This window comes from Triplophysa dalaica, chromosome 2, assembly GCF_015846415.1.
Source record: "Triplophysa dalaica isolate WHDGS20190420 chromosome 2, ASM1584641v1, whole genome shotgun sequence".
NCBI lineage: Eukaryota > Metazoa > Chordata > Actinopteri > Cypriniformes > Nemacheilidae > Triplophysa > Triplophysa dalaica.
The window spans coordinates 2928692-2943313 of record NC_079543.1 but is presented as its reverse complement, the minus strand read 5'-3'; the positions used below and the strand labels follow the sequence as shown (position 1 = coordinate 2943313).

At 40.3% G+C, this 14622-nt stretch overlaps 1 pseudogene; it reads right to left on the bottom strand.

Annotated features, from left to right (window-relative positions):
- Positions 1-704: 704 nt before the first annotated feature.
- LOC130435981 (complement C3-like) lies at positions 705-6716 on the bottom strand (annotated as a pseudogene).
- Positions 6717-14622: the final 7906 nt, after the last annotated feature.

Sequence of the window (14622 nt, the reverse complement as noted above, 5' to 3'; positions counted from 1 at the left end):
CCTGACCATTGCATTTACTAATCAAAAGAAGTTAGCTGTTGGGTGTAGAAATGTGTTATCTGCAATGCAAACTCACCGTCAACCTGAAATCTAAAACCACAATTGCTCAAGAGTTTCTGTTATGTAAAGCACTGATCTGTATCTACTGTATGTGTTGCATATCTGTGAACAGTTGGAAGTGGATGATTTGCAGAAATAACCTATTTTTTTTACTTACAAAGTAAAATGTTTTGCCTGTTATTGTGTTCAGAGTCATGACATCTTTGACAAATACATGTAAAAAGATCAATAAACAATGTGTTATTAACAAAGGGTCGAGAACAGAGAGCACAGCTTTCATTTACTTTTGTTTGTTTTATTTGCATGTTTAAGCATGTGATAAAGTCTCTGGTACAAATTTACACATCTAATAGAATTGAAATGGGGCAAGTTGTCACACCACTACATAACAGCAACTATTACATATTGACATAGTCCAACAGTTCATGTGAATGTTTTGTTACTTTTAGATTTGTATTGTTTCATATATTGTTTTTTTGTTTTTTATTGATTTACCATTGCTCTATTGAATCTAAATGTGTTTCTGTAACTCAATCAGAAGAATCAGAATTTGTTAGCAGCAGATTCGTGAAGTTATCCCATCTGATGAGAATCTTCACATTGTGCATCCAATGTTAAAGAGCCGCGTGCACATGCATGTAAAACAAGAGTGTGACATCAGTGTACCTGGAGAGTTGTATTCATACAGAGTGACTCCGGCGGGCTGCAACATGCCCACTTCATTCATCTTATGGATTCGGAAAGCAACCCGCTCTCTCACTTCATGAGACATCTTATTCAAGAAGATCATGAGGGATCCGCGTTCTGAAAGGTCCACCTTCTTCTCGTATCTATCGATGTACTTGTCTTTCCCTTTAGATAGCTGAAGATTATTAATGACATTATCATCCATGAAAATACTGACCTGCATATGAAGATGGATCTAATTTCTTACGGGTTGAGTTAAGTAGGGTGTTTGAATTTTAATATAACTTAGTATCTTTTTTCTTTCTTACCTGTGAAAGATCATTATCATCCACTTTATATCCCGTCAGAAGGCCAATATCCAAAACAGTCAAGGCAGCATCTCTGTCGGGATGCTTCCAACTGCACAGAAGACAGTGTGACGTAAATCAAAAAACATCTAAGCATCAATCAAAACGACTGTACTTAAAGTCCCCATGAACCGGAAGTTGCGATCGTTTTTACTTCCGTATTCTGACACATTTCCAAGTGAAAAGGGAATTTCAAATGGGAGAACGTTAGTGGGCGTGGCTTGCTTTTTTCACTGTGCATTGATTGGATGTGTAAAAATAGCTGTTGCATTGATTTTTAAATGAATCTGGCAGCAGACTGACAGTTAAAGGGGAGGAGTTAACAGATGCTCCAGCCAAGCCGTCTAGCATACGTCATTTGAGATGGATAGTCATTTCAAGTTCATTTTCAGATTTTCACTAAAGATTATAAGGGTACATTAATTTAAAAAAGAAAATGACCCACATTGATAAGCTATTTACAAAAAACGCTGCTACATTTCATGAAATTTAATGAGATTTAATTTTAGTCATACATTACAGCATAAGTACAACAAGAGCATAAGTGCAATAAAAAAGAAGACCGTCTCATATGACCTAACACAGTATACAGAACCATTTTTATTTTATTTTTATTTTTTAAGGAGTAGATAAGAAAATAGAGTCAGAACAGATCAGTCAGATGTTGACGGAAGAGATGTGTTTTCAGACGTTTCTTAAAGATGACCACAGAATCTACAGATCTTGTAGCAGCGGGCAGGTCATTCCATATAGGTGGAACAGATCCGGAGAAGGTGCGCGAGAGAGATTTTTTACCTTTTTGGGATGGCACCACAAGACGTCGTTCATTTGCAGAGCGTACAGATCTGGCGGGTACATATGTCTGCATTAGGGAGTGAAGATAAGGGGGTGCTGAACCAGTGGTGGTCTTGTAGGCCAGGAGCAGAGTCTTGAATTTGTTGCGAGCGTCTATAGGGAGCCGCTGTAGCTTAATGAATAGAGGAGTGACGTGTGCACTCTTCGGTTCATTAAAGATAACTCTTGCCGCAGAATTCTGGATCATCTGTAGAGGTTTGGTTGTGCAAGCTGGAAGTCCACCCAGTACAGCATTGCAGTAGTCCAGTCTGAACAGGACCAGAGCCTGCACTAGGACTTGCGTAGCATGCTCTGATATGAAGTGTCTGATTTTCCTAATATTGTAGAGGATGAATCTACAGGACCGGGCGGTGCTGGCAACTTGATCTGTGAAGTTGAGCTGATCATCGATCACCACTCCCAGGTTTCTTGCCTTTCTGGAAGATGTGATGGTTGATGAGCTCAGTTGAATGGAGAGGCTGTGATGAGTCTTTGTATCGGCCAGGATTACAAGCAGTTCTGTTTTTGAAAGGTTCAGCTGCAGGTGGTTGCCATTCATCCAGAGTGAGATCTCTCCAAGATACTGTAAAGAACCTACCCGAGAGGTAAGACCTGAACCAATGTAGCACCACTCCGGAGATCCCCATAGTCTTGAGGGTGGACAGGAGGATGAGATGGTTAACCGTGTCAAAGGCGGTAGATAGATCCAGTAGGATGAGAACAGATGAGTTAGAGGAAGCTCTTTCCAGTCTCAGGGCTTCAATGACAGAGAGCAGCGCAGTCTCAGTGGAATGACCGCTCTTGAAACCAGACTGGTTGCTGTCTAGGAGGTTGTTCTGGGCGAGAAAGGATGAGAGCTTCACTGTGCTTCACTGGGACTTTAAAGTTTGTTTTGTTTAGCTTGGGAATCTGGGAATCACACATAGCACTGTAGATTTTAATTATTTTTTGAAGCTGCTAGTGTGATACTCACAAAATAAGTGTTTTGTTGTGATTATCTTAGTTTTCTTTCTTTATATTGTAATTGTATTTTATTCTGACTGAAAGAATTGAATAATAATGAGAGTTCACACAGAAGCACAATGACATGCTGTTTTATAAAATGGACACAGGCTGGCAGAACCTACCAGCAGCGTTACACTGGGACCCTTAGTAATACGTGGAGCAAGAGGAGCTCAAAATCCGAGTTATTGGAGAATGAGCTACTGTTGTCCTGCGCTGCTGATTTTTGTGCAACATTTTCAATATAACCAGGTTATTTACACATCTTTTATGTGACTACAAATGGTTATAAACTAATATGAATCCCCGGTGATGTGTGGTCTGTAAGCTAAAAGTATGTCAAGTGTGTTAACAGTTAAGTTTGACGGTACGTAGTTGAGGAAATGGCGGCCAACGGCCTCATCTATTGTTTTCTTTGACTTGTTTATCGCGGCTCCTGGGCATTGGTGTGGAAAGTAGCTGTGTGGGTAGTACAATGTTCAAAAAGTAGTAAGTTAATGCTAATGTACAGAGTAAGACCAGTTACGGGTGCAGCCTTGTTTAATAGCGCACACGTAAATATTAGATAACGATACAGTTTTCATTCATAGGATTGGGTGCCAAGTTATGATGCAGACATGTTTATTATGGATGTTGGTGTTTATATAGAGTTATGTAATACAGCTTAACTGCAAATGAGATTAATTCTGTTATATAAAGGGAACAAATGTATGGTGATTACAAAAATATTCTATTGATGATGGACAGAAAATGTGAGTTAAAGGGAAAATGGTTGTTTTTGGGTTAATACAAATTTTCAATGCTTGGAAAATATTGAAGGAGACAATTATGTGAAAACAGACTTTTGAAGAATATATGGCTTCATGTTATCCAAATGTGGATATAACCTGTGCTTCAATGTAAAGCAGACAAAATAACAGAAATAATTCAATATTGCAGATATAAAGTTAAAATGATGTTAGAAATAAAGCATAATCCGAGTGATTGGAGAATGGGCTACTGTCGTACTGCGTCGTTGATTTCTGTACAATATTTTCAATATTTCCAGAACACTCCTATCAGAAGATTATCTATATATCTGCCAGCCAAGACCTAGCCGGGACCCGCTACAGTAGCGTTTTACATTATATCCTATTGGGTAAATCGTGTTTTCAAATAAGTCCTTTTTAAAAGCCAGCGCTGGCATGTTTTTCTGCAGCCGAAAGCGTCTTTTAAAGTTGAAACAAGTTCAACTTTTCTGAAAACAAAAACGCCCTACAGCACCTTTTTGACAGCTTACTAATGAGACCTGTCGTTTCTACCACAACATGCGAGGAAGGTGATTGGTCGAGCAGGATCAAGCTCTAAAAAAATGTATGACATGGTTGGGCGTAGTTTTGTATGAATGTACATTTAATTTTCAATTTCAATCACTTTTGATTGCATTTGTAGCGAGACATTTGTATTGTACTTTTAACTATGTGATTGGTTATTGCAAATAAGCTTTCTGTTTATCATTTACAACGCTGCAGATGAAGCAATAAATGAAGTTATTTCTTGTTTCTTAATAACATTACTTTTATTCAACAGATGTAAAGAGTAAAACAACAGGTCCAGTTTCTCACCCAGTGTAGTGGTAACCTGTAGAAGATCATTAGATCTACGTCTTCTCTTGAAGGTGTTGGACAACCCTGCAATACAGGATAAGCAAATACGAAATTAGATCCCCTCAGAATGTGACTTGTTGTTTTAACTGTGTAAAGCCGCCATCAGATCATCTGGTTCCATATTTCTACTGTATTCAAACCTATTTAAATTTAAAGTAGATCAATAACAACAAAAGCCAAGTTTATTATTTAGTTTTAACGGAGTGTAAAACATTTAAGAGGCTTCCATAAGTACTCGTATGACTAACATGGAAACTGTACCTTCATAAACAACAGCAGAGATGAAATATCTAAAAAGAAAGAGATAAAATTAAGAGTTACTTGTTCTGGTGTTGGTTCCTCCAGCGGTGCTAGACTCAAACTGTCATGATTCCACTATCATGTCATGGTTATTCTTGTCTTGCAGTGGAGTCATGGCATAGGTCCTTGGGTTTTTTTTGTGAGATGGACATGTCTTTGCTCACATATTGGCTGACATGCGCCTTCTCATGTCTTGTCTGCGTTTTCCCTACCCTCCTGTTTCCTAGTTTGTGTTAATTACCTTCCCATTAGTGTTTCATTACCCACACCTGTCCCTTGCGAATTATCCTATGTTGTTTCCCTTTAAAACACCCTCTTATTCCACCCTTGTCTATTGTCTTGTGCTCTTGGATTGTTTGATGTACCTTGTACCTTGTACCTTGTACCTTGTACCTTGTACCTTGTACCTTGTACCTTGTACCTTGTACCTTGTACCTTGTACCTTGTACCTTGTACCTTGTACCTTTGTACCTTGCCGTAGCTCTTGTTAATGTTTAGCTGTGTGCTTATACCTTGTTCCTGTTTCCTGTCTTCCCCTGTCAAGTAAGTCTAGTTTAGTTAGTGTGTTTATGTTCAAGTGTTTGTTTTGTAGTTTAGTCAGTCAGTGTTGCTTTTGTTAATAATTACTCCAGTCCTGTTTTCCCCCTCGTGGGTTTTTGTTTTGTCCTTTTGTCTTGTTATATATTTAATAAACCCCTGTTAACCCCTTCATCCCCGTGTTGCCTGCATTTGGGTTCTCCGCCGCGAAAATCATAACACAAACATCATACCAGCGACATAGAAAACCCCCATACTATCTCTTCCACTGCCCGCTGAACAACCTGTGTCATGTTTCTCAATCACGTCCCAGATCTACACACAGTTCAAGACATCACTGAAAAAAGATTGTTGTTTGTTAACTTGATGAAGATGCGTCACCTCAACTGCGTGAATCTGTTCTTGTCGAGGACATGCACAGCCTTGTCAACCACCACCAGCCCAACTTTAGCTCCAGGATCTCCAGTTATCTTCAAGCTGAACACACCACCGGGTTTGTAGATCGGCTGAGGGTCGTTCACCTGAACCGTCAGCTGTCAAGCACACAACTTTCAGATTTATTAACAATATACGAAAAAGATGAGGGTGGGACAGACATGGGATGTGTTTAAATCATACCGTTCCCATACAAGTGTCCTTCACATCAACCCGGACGGAGTCAGACACCACCTCATCCGATGTGATAATACGCCACAAAGCGGAAAGACGGCACCATGTCTTTAGTCACAGGTAGAGAGAGAGTGACTAAAGATTGTCCTCTTCTCTTAAACCTGTCCACCGTTATGATCTGACCTTTACTGATGATCTGAAAATAAGGAGATTTACGCGTACAAGAAGATATTAATGCACTGTAAAACAGATGGAACCGTATGAGTGTCTCTCACCAGATAGGTGTAATCTTAATCTTTGGCTCCAGTACTTCTTCATATGTTCAGATTGACTTTAATCTGATCTCCGATTTGAAGATCCACGGCATTAATGAAAACCATTAACACCATTGCCCCGAAACTTGGTAGGGTTTCTGGTGATCTGGATCGAGAAGTCAAGTCGGACTGTCCTCAGAAGCAACCAAGACCGTGTGGGCAGCTCTTGACAAGCTCCCAGGGACTGAGACAGGGGGACCAAGGGGACGGTCTGCTTCACCATTCCCACGGGGGGTGGTACGTCCACTGGCGGAGCTAACCACATCTCGCAGGGGGGCACGGTCAGTGGCGGCACGGAGATCCTGCAAAATAACCTGGTGGGCCTTACCCTCGTGGAGCTCTCTTAACGCCTTGGTCTGGTGGATCTGCAGGATGGCCATCGCGTGAAGAGAGGATATTGACGTAACCTTTGACTGCCCCACCATCGACAGAAGTAAGGGAGCTAGAACTGGTTTGACTGGAACGAGCCGTGAGCCGTCTTACACAGCTCTTCATGCACCTCCAGGAAAAATGGCACCGGGAGTGAGTATAGTTTGGCACCGTGCTCCGACCCCAGGAACCACGTATCCAGCTGCGAATGCTGGGGAGGAGGCAGGGGTGTGCACTGCAAGCCGATGCCACGCGGCTGCCCGGATAAGCATGGCTGACATCTCAACGTCTGCTTCCTCCTGAGTCCTCAGCATTGGATGCCCAGCAAGTCTCCCTCCGATGCTGTGAGCAACATCTGGCTGGCGGGTTTACGCTCGCAGAGGTCCCCAAATCAATAACGCTGCTAGCACTAGCGGACATCGGGGCCTTAGCCACCGACCTCACAGCCCAGGTAGCAAACGAAGTGGCAGTCACCTGTGACCCCAACTTCTGTATGACCATCTGCCCTTAGTGCGGGCAAGATGTGTCTACGAAGGCTGCCTCACCTTGCTGGACGCCCAGACACCTGATGCAGCTATTTTGTCCGTCCCCCTCCTAGATTAGGGTGCCACACCCAAGAGAACAACAGGACATGCCGCGCTGGAGAATGCTCAGTCCTTGAAAGGACTTTTTTTGAAATTTCTCTAACAACTCTGGAACTGCTGAGACGCCCACAAGAAGGTCGCTGCAGGATGGGACGATCCGCTGCTTTACGTCGTAGATCCGACAATATACTTGAAGAATTCTTCGAATTCGAGTTGTTCATAGTCATGATCTATGGCTCTGAGAAAACTAAAAGTTAAATGAATGCTGCACGCCGCCTTCCCTGTTATACCGGATATCCGGGGGCGGAGACCGGCTTGCAAATTTCATTAGCCAAATTTCATTGGCCTCTTCTATTGTAGTCAGAGCTGATAGGTTCTCAAGGGCAAACCCCATCTGTCTGCTCAACACAACGTCGAGACACCGAAAGAAAAGGAACATGGTTTTCAAAACCATGGTTATTTTGTGGTAACCATTGTTTTACAACAGTAAACATGTTTTTTTTGGTTTTAACTGTAGTAAAACCATGGTTTTCGATTTAACTGTAGTAAAACCGTGGTAAATTATTGGTATATAGGCTATAATAGTTTATACTATATTACTAGGCAATATATTGTAAAACTATTATTATATTGCAAAACCATAGTCAATCTTCGACATACAATGGATGAAAAAGACATGAATAAGGTGGCTGATAAGGCTCTCCTGTTTTTGCCAAGTGGTTCATATCATTGAGGACAACATCATGTTGACCCCGGTGCAACACTTAAATCAACCAATCAGATTTCAGAAATAAATTTACAGTTTATTTTAAGATTAATCTTCCAACAAGGATTAGGTGCTTCAAGACCATTGTTTTTCACTTAACATTTCTCTCTGATTTTATGGGTAAGTCATGGGCAGGGGTAGGCTGTGGCTTTAGGTTTTATTTATAAAAATGTTGTCCTTAGGTCAATAAAATATGTTGTCCTGAGGACATCAACCAGTTGGCAAAATCAGGCCGATCGGCTGATAAACAGTGTAAAAGTACAACAATATCCACTGAAATTCCAGAATGAAAGAAGTGAAGTGAAAAGTGAGTCTGTGAGTCACAGATAAGATTATGTACTGAACTGAAGAAAATCAGAAACACCAAGCTTTAATTTTCTCCAGAAAGTTTACGCATTTGATTTTATTGGGATTTCATTTTGTAATATGCAGTGGGTAGGACATCCAATCAAGCCTCAGAACGTGTTTTTCTCACCTGTACTAGCAGGGGTGTATATGGCCTTTTCTGTTTGTACAAAATACATCCTATAAACTGATTTTGTGGACACACATACTGCTTCTCTAGAGGATCATCAGAGAAACAGTCCCTGTTGTCTGAAATCTGAAGTAAATATATAGAAATCTATCTGAAAATATGAGATAAAATGCCTTTAAAGTTAAAGCAAAATCAAATCTATACAAACTGATTCACAGAAGTCTATGTACACAACTGTTTCACAACTGTTTGTATTTTGTGGCCGTTTATCAATGATGGAACAAGAACGAGGTAAGTAGGATTAGTATCTCTTCATTTGAGCAAGGATATTTTATTACGCCTTAATTACGGGCGTGGCGTCTAAACGACGCGTACATTTCACTAATCTAGCATAAATATATAAATAAAAATCTATGGTAATTTTAGAAAAGTTCTTGTGACATGTATTGTAATGTTATTTTGTAAGAATTGCAATCAGGCACTAAAAAGAGTACTTAAAGAGACGTTCTTTCAACCAATAGAATCACTCGGTGTCCTAAAGGGGACAGAATTTTTACATTTAGTCACTTAGCAGACGCTTTTATCCAAAGCGACTTGCAAGGAGTTCAGGGAGCAATAATACAGTAGGTGCCACTACAAAGTTACTGGTTTCAAAAACAAAAAAGCTAGACCACTACTCAACTTTATTGATATAGTGCTTTTTACAATTTTCATTGTACACATTCACATTGAATACAAGTAAAACAACTAAAGACATATACCTGTAAAAACAAGAAGGTTAAAACAAATAAAGACAGACATACAAATGCTCCGCACACACAATATGTTTACATACTTACACACATTGACATAGACGCACACACGCAAACACACTCGCACAGTGAAAGCACACATTTGAGATAAATGAGAGTGAACCAAAGGTCAAATACTAAACGGACAATAAATTCTTATATGCAATATTAATTATGTCTAACTTCTGAGTTCTAAAGCTGCCCCCCCGGCCAGGCAAATAGTGCAAAACAATATGCAAAAAGGTGGGAGAAACCCAAAACTCCAATCGAGAAAACAAACCTCAGGGGAACCCAGGTCCAACCAGGGGATTCCATTTCCCCTCTGGCAAAAGCTGCTGCATCTGCACAAGCTCAACAGTGCTTGCATAACAAGGCTAAATAAGAAATAAATAAACTTACTAATAAGGTAAATTATAGATGTAAGATTATCATTAACAATCTAATAGCATTTGAAATGTTATAGGAAATTTGTGTCAACTTGCTGCGTCCTTTATCCAGCTCTATCATCTTAGCTCTTGTCCTGTCACCGCTTCCCATTCTCAGCTCTACCATCAGGTCTGGGTATGAACTGCATCCTGCGGAAACCTTGGAACAAAGAGACAAGACTGGCTGAGAGTAGAGTAATGTTCTGCACTCTTTGATGCAACAAGTACATAATTTGTTGTTGGATGTGTTCCTGGTTCCGGTTGATCTAAATAATGCAGCCTAGATCCTCGTAGGATTAATATTATGGAAGAGTAGTGTATGCAAGATTGAAAAGATCGTCTTTAGTCTAGATTTAAACTGATGGAGCGTGTCTGCCTCCCGGACAGTGCGGGGAAGAATATTCCAAAGTTTAGGCGCTAGATAAGAAAAGGATCTACCACATGCAATTGATTTTGAAATTCGAGGTATTACCAACTGACAGGACGCCTGAGAGCTACCTGTTGAGAGAAACTCTCACTACCTTTTTTTTCTCATTTATCTTCACAGAAGAGATGGGTTTTAAGTAGTTTTTGAATGTTGTGAGAGATGTGGTTGACCGAACAGAGTTAGGAAGAATGTTCCACCAGGAAGGAGTTGTGAATGAGAATGAGCGGGAGAGCGATTTACTGCCCTTATGGCAAGGCAACAGAAGATGCCGCTGGCTTGCTGAACGCAGGGATCTTGATGTGGTGTAGGAGTCCAGAAGGGTGCGAAAGTAAGCCGATGCAGATTCAGTGATAGTCCTGTAGGCAAACATTAGTGACTTGAATCTGATACGGGCTTCAACCGGTAGCCAGTGGAGAGAGATGAAAAGGGTGTCACATGAGCTCTTTTGGGCTGTTGGAAGACGAGTCACGCTAATGCGTTCTGCAGATGCGGCAAAACAGAGACTCGTACTCACAAAATAGAAAACTTTCCACTAGGGGAACAAAACAAAACAGGAAATAAATAAGTCCCAAGCACAAAATCCAAAGACAGAACTCACAGGCAGGAAACACACTCAATACAGGAAACAGGAACCGGGTTATCCAAATAACATCAGGACGGGTAACACAGGGCAAGACAAGAAAGGACAATGAGGTGTGAGGGTAACAGAGGTACTAAGTAGGAACATGATAACGAGGGGAGATTGCGCAGGGACGGAGACGGGCAGGTGACAAGACTAAACACTAATGGGAAAACTGGCGGGAAGAAGAAGAAACAGGTGAGGTAGATAAAACACTAATAGGACACTAACGGAGAAACAAGGGGGTGGAGCAAAACGAAAAAGAGGAGGACACGCGGCGAACTATCAAAACATATCGCCACGTGTCTCCACATCAAACAAAACATACACACAAGACATGGTACTGTCAAGGTACCTAAGAAATCTAAGAACCGACAGGACAGGATCAAACAATCATACATAAATATTACTATGTATTTCACTGCTGCATGGACTCGGACACAATTTTATTTTTTATTTTAATCAATCATCTTCATCTTACAGGTTGTTTTGCTACATGAAGCGAGGCGAGAAAAAGGTAAGAAATGAAAAGTTAATGAAAGTAATAAAAGTTAATAAAAACTCCTGAATGAGCAGGTTTTGATGTTTGTGTATAGCGATCTTTGTTTCCATGCATACGGTGGATCTCTGCGGACACTGTTTTCGATATTTATTTAAATTGAAACATAGTTGCATACATTTTACGTACAATTCACAAGTTCTCTAATAACCTTTCCAACGAATATAAAATTGCTCGATGACATGACCAGCAACATGGGCACTATTTTCTCTAATACATTAGAAGCGGTCGCACCTATGAAGTCAAAAAGGATAAATGAAAAGAACATAGCACCATGGTATGATAACACCACTCGCGCCCTAAAAAGAGAAACGCGTAAACTGGAGCGAAAATGGAAACAAACCCAATTAGAGGTCTTTAAAATTGCATGGAAAGAGAGTGCAAGCTGTTACAAAAAGGCACTAAAAGCAGCAAAAGCCGAGCACTTCCGTAACCTCATAGAAAATAACAAAAACAATCCAAGGTTTTTATTTAGTACAATTGCTAAATTAACAAACAAACAGACTCCACCTGACCTGGGTATTCCGCCGCACCTTGGTAGCAATGAATTCATGAAATTTTTTACAGAGAAAATCGAAATAATACGAGACAACATAGCTAAAACCAAACCTCCAAGTTTGTCGGAAGAATTAGTTTCAACCGTCACCCAAAAAGAAAAGCTAGAGTGTTTTTCTCCTATAAATCAGGAAGATTTAATTAAAATTATTGCAACATCCAAACCGACGACATGCTTATTAGACCCCATTCCGACTACTTTATTAAAAGAGTTACTACCTGCTGTAATTGAGCCCATTTGTAACATAATCAACTCGTCTATTAATCTAGGACATGTCCCAGGACCCTTTAAACTGGCTGTAATTAAGCCTCTTATCAAAAAACCAAATTTAGACCCAAATGAACTTGGAAGCTATAGACCGATTTCAAATCTCCCGTACTTGTCTAAAATACTAGAAAAAGTAGTGTCAACTCAACTGTGTACCTTCCTACAAAATAATGACATGCACGAAAAGTTTCAGTCTGGCTTTAGACCGCATCACAGCACTGAAACTGCGCTCGTTAGAATTACAAATGACCTTCTTATTGCTTCAGATAAAGGAAACATCTCACTCTTAGTCCTGCTTGACCTTAGTGCTGCTTTCGATACTGTAGACCATAAAATACTACTAGATCGTTTACACCATTATATCGGTATTCAGGGACAGGCACTGCAATGGTTCAGATCTTACTTAACAGACCGATATCAATACGTCCATTTAAATGGGAAATCGTCAAATCTTACGCAAGTCAATTATGGATTACCACAGGGATCGGTTTTAGGACCCTTGCTTTTCTCCATATACATGCTGCCCCTCGGCAACATTATTAGAAAACATGGAATTAGCTTCCACTGTTATGCAGATGATACTCAGCTATATATCTCATCAAGACCAGATGATTCCTTTAAGCTATCCAAACTGGCAGAGTGCATCGAGGACATAAAACATTGGATGACTAGTAATTTCCTCCTTTTAAACTCTAGCAAAACAGAAATATTACTTATAGCACCAAAATTAAGTAAACCGAATATCTCCGATTACAGCCTGCAAATTGAAAGCTGCACTGTTACTCCAACAAATACAGTTAAAGACCTAGGCGTTATATTAGACGGCAACCTGTCATTTAAAAATCACATCTCAAATATCACAAAAACAGCCTTCTTCCACCTTAGAAATGTTGCCAAATTACGAAATAGTTTATGTGTTGCAGACGCAGAAAAGCTTATTCATGCATTTGTGACCTCACGGCTTGACTATTGTAATGCTCTACTTAGTGGTTGTCCTGTATCATCGATAAACAAACTACAGTTAGTTCAGAATGCAGCTGCCAGAGTTCTTACTAGGTCAAGAAAATACGATCACATAACCCCAGTTTTATCATCGCTTCACTGGCTACCCATTAAGTATCGCATTGATTTTAAAATTATTTTAATTACTTACAAAGCCCTGAACGGTTTAGCACCTACTTACTTAACCGAGCTTTTATCACGTTACAACCCATCACGCTCGCTGAGATCTCAAAACTTAGGACTTTTGACAATACCTAGAATAACAAAATCCACCAAAGGTGGACGAGCTTTCTCATACGTAGCACCTAAACTCTGGAATAGCCTTCCTCATACTATTCGAGGGTCAGACACACTCTCCCAATTTAAATCTAGATTAAAGACACATCTTTTCAGCCAAGCTTTCACTTAATGCATAGTTAATGAACAGCAGCTACGCTAATTATTCTCTTTATTCTCTTTCCGCCTCTGCCTCGGGATGCCCATCCCGAGGTAGGAAGAAGTTCCACCATGTCCAGACGACCGACAGATGCCCATCCCGAGGTAGGAAGAAGTTCCACCATGTCCAGACGACCGACAGATGCCCATCCCCAATTGAGATTACACCAGATACAGCTGCAGACTGACTGACCATCCCAGCTCCATCTAAGGCAATTCCACCATCTGCCAAGAGAAATATGACCATCGGACCATCCCAGCTCAGACCACTACATCCCCAACCAAGAGCAAAGACGGACTATTTGTCTTATTAATGCTGAAGTTACAATATTTGGTATTAAATGCTAAACTAAAATCACATGTCACCAGTCTGAGTGCAGCTATGACACGTCAGAGGGGATCTGGCCCTCCCGGTTGAGCCTGGTTTCTCCCGAGGTTTTTTTCTCCATTAATCAATCATTGGAGTTTGGGTTCCTCGCCACAGCAGGGCAGTGTTGGCCTGCTCACCGGGAGACTGCATTCATTCATTTATTTATTTAGAAATTAGATGTTATTTATTAGAATGAACTTACTCGTTGTATAAATACCATGCACTGTGCTGTGTTTTAACTTTTCTGTTTTTCCTGTTTGCCCCTGTAAAGCTGCTTTGAAACAATACACATTGTGAAAAGCGCTATATAAATAAACTTGAATTGAATTGAATTGAATTAGTTAATTAGTATGCGTGTTTGGCGTGCTGTCCCGGGTTGAGGGCTCTGAGCTCAGTAATCCTCCTCGAACACGGAGCAACTACCTTGACCGGGGAGTGAAAACCCCATGACTTATAGATTAATAATTATCTTAAAAAGTTTGATCAATACACCCATTGCCAGATGATCAAAGGGTAAATTTACACAACATGTTTTTGTAGGTAATTTACTGGAAACGTGAATTTGACTGCATTTAACTCTTCACGTTCTCATGATCTATTTATGATTCACAAAATAGCACAAAATGTTTTATTATCATTTT